The sequence below is a fragment of the Alosa alosa genome, chromosome 12 (genome assembly GCF_017589495.1).
Source record: "Alosa alosa isolate M-15738 ecotype Scorff River chromosome 12, AALO_Geno_1.1, whole genome shotgun sequence".
In the NCBI taxonomy this organism is placed as follows: Eukaryota; Metazoa; Chordata; class Actinopteri; order Clupeiformes; family Clupeidae; genus Alosa; species Alosa alosa.
Genome location: NC_063200.1, coordinates 10,921,033 through 10,923,532, shown reverse-complemented (window position 1 = coordinate 10,923,532; position 2,500 = coordinate 10,921,033).

Here is a 2,500-nt window from a genome sequence, read left to right as displayed (position 1 = left end):
GCAGGTCAGATTCAAACCTGCACCACAACCAACCAACCCCCCTGGTCCCTAAGGGACTGGCATGGGGTACTCTCAGTGCAAATCAAACCAGCTATAAGGCTAACTGAAATACAGTTTTTCTCAGTCGCTTTGGTGCTTTTCTCAGATCAGATTTAAAATTCTCATAACTATTAGTTCAACCTCCACAACATTTAGTCATTTGTGCACATCATAGTAGCTATTTCTCCTTCCTCTGAACAAATTGCAAATGCTTTTGAACATGTATCAGTTGCTTTGTCATCTCAGTCAAAATGAACTATACTTATGGATGCTGAATAGTCGTTCCCAATAAAACTAATAGGGCTGTATCTTGCACTTTAGCGCAATTGACTTCGCGCAAATCGCTATTCTATTCTATTTTACCGGCGGGATCATGACTGTTGCGCCCGACGCAAATCTAAAATGGGGTGGTCTGAAGTAGCTACATTAATCATGGGTGTGGTTTGGGGTAACGTGCAATAAACCAATCAGAGCATCATCTCACATTCCCTTTAACAACAGGCACGCTTGTTCCATCGCGGATTGCTATTAAGATGGCGGATTTGCCAGGAGCAGCCAGGAACGGTTCACAGCGCTATAGTCAGTTGAGAACAGTTTGCTATTGATTTTTCCTCTTGACAAAATGTAATACAGAAATGTCATTTTCCGATGTTTTGGGATCACTCTCACTGAATCACGAGGTTATGAATGCATGGTGATATTTTTGCAATGTAATCTACCTCACTATAGAGTATAGACAATGCAGATCTGTCAGATAAGCTCTCCTCTCCCGTGCTGCTGCTGGGGCATTTGGGTTTAATGGCATTTGCATGCAGTTCAACATCACGTCTCATTAAGTCCTCTAATATTTCCTAATTTATGTCATCAACACATCGGTGATTCGTGGAAATGTGTACGCTAGATTTATACCTATTTTTTCACATCGGAAACCACACTGATTTCCCTCATGTGGCAATATTTGTCCTTGTAATTATGTATGGTTTGGAGAAATGGGAACTGCGCCGTATAGATGAGAGGAGCAAAGTGCATTGCGCAACACAGGCGCCCAAGCAAGCGCTCCTGCAGGTGTAAGCTACGGCTGTACCTTACCATCAGGCAACAGAAACAGTTTCTAAGTTGACCTTTCCAACTCTGCACAGTATCCCATTAACTGCATGACAATAGGCTATTTACAATATTTTATGTAAAGTAGAGTTTGTAAACACGTTATCATCAACTTATATGCACGCACAACTTTTATTTGAGCAGGAGAGAGAATAACAATGAATGGACGCAGCAACAGAAATTGTAGCCAAGGCTACTTGCTGCTTTCTTTTACTGTCTATGGTTGCTGTTAACAGCACATAATAAGCTTATTTAAGGAATTCACAAACTCAAGACTTCAAGGACATCATGGGTATAAAACGTTTTTTGAAAACAATGAAAGGATGGAGGGAACAAAGCAAAGTTTGGAGTTATTTCAGATGGGCTACAACAAGGTAGGCAAAATTGTGGTGCTTGTCAAAACCTTAGCGCAGCTGGAATAATGCTTATAGGCTGATGTTAAAGCGCACACGATGTTTAAAGCCATACACAACGGTAAATTGGAACAAAACTAAAGGTAACTTTAGCCTTTATAGGGCTGTATAAAGTTGTCCAAATTAATAGGTCGTAATTAGGCGTTGTTGTTGTAAAGATATTGCATGTAGATGTACTATATAGGCTACTCAATTTTTAGTTGACCAATGCACAAACAAAACCGGGAAACGGACAAATATTATCAAGGCTTTGAATGTTTCCATCTGTGCACAGGTTGTCTGTAGATCAGTGTGCATCGCATTCATTTCTGCAGGCCTGTGGCCATGCATGCGCCCTTAAAATAGCATCTGAATTTGCGCCACTGACTTTAGACCATGAGGTTCCTGGTCTGTGGCGGAATTGTTTTCTGAAACTGCAAAATATCAACAGGGACCGTTTGCACCGGAACACGCCCCCTGTTTTCGCTGAAACGCCCCCGTGGGCGCAAATGTACCTGTGGAGGGAAAATTCCAATATGCGCTGACAGCAAAATAGGAAAGACAAATACAAAGTCAAAGAGTATACAAAGTCAATTGCGCTGGTGTGCACGATAGAGCCCATAGTCTTCATTTCATTGTTTGAGTAATTACATACAAAATTGGTGAACTAGTTATCAAATTCTGTCACAATGCTGTAGAATTGCAAAGAGCATGTACAGTAAAACTGTGAAACGTTGATTCAGTGCCTTGTACTGTACTCACTTACTCCCCTAACTACAGCAATTTGTTTGTTTGTTGTTTGTTTGTTTGTAATTGTTTTGAGAAATGCACTAGCGCTGTGCAAATGTTAATAGTAATGTGAGAAAAGCACCAAAGCGACTGAGAAAAACTGTAAAACCATCCCAATCTCTAGGTATGTTGAAGGGTATGTGATGATGTGGGGTTATTTTAATTCCAAAGGCCAA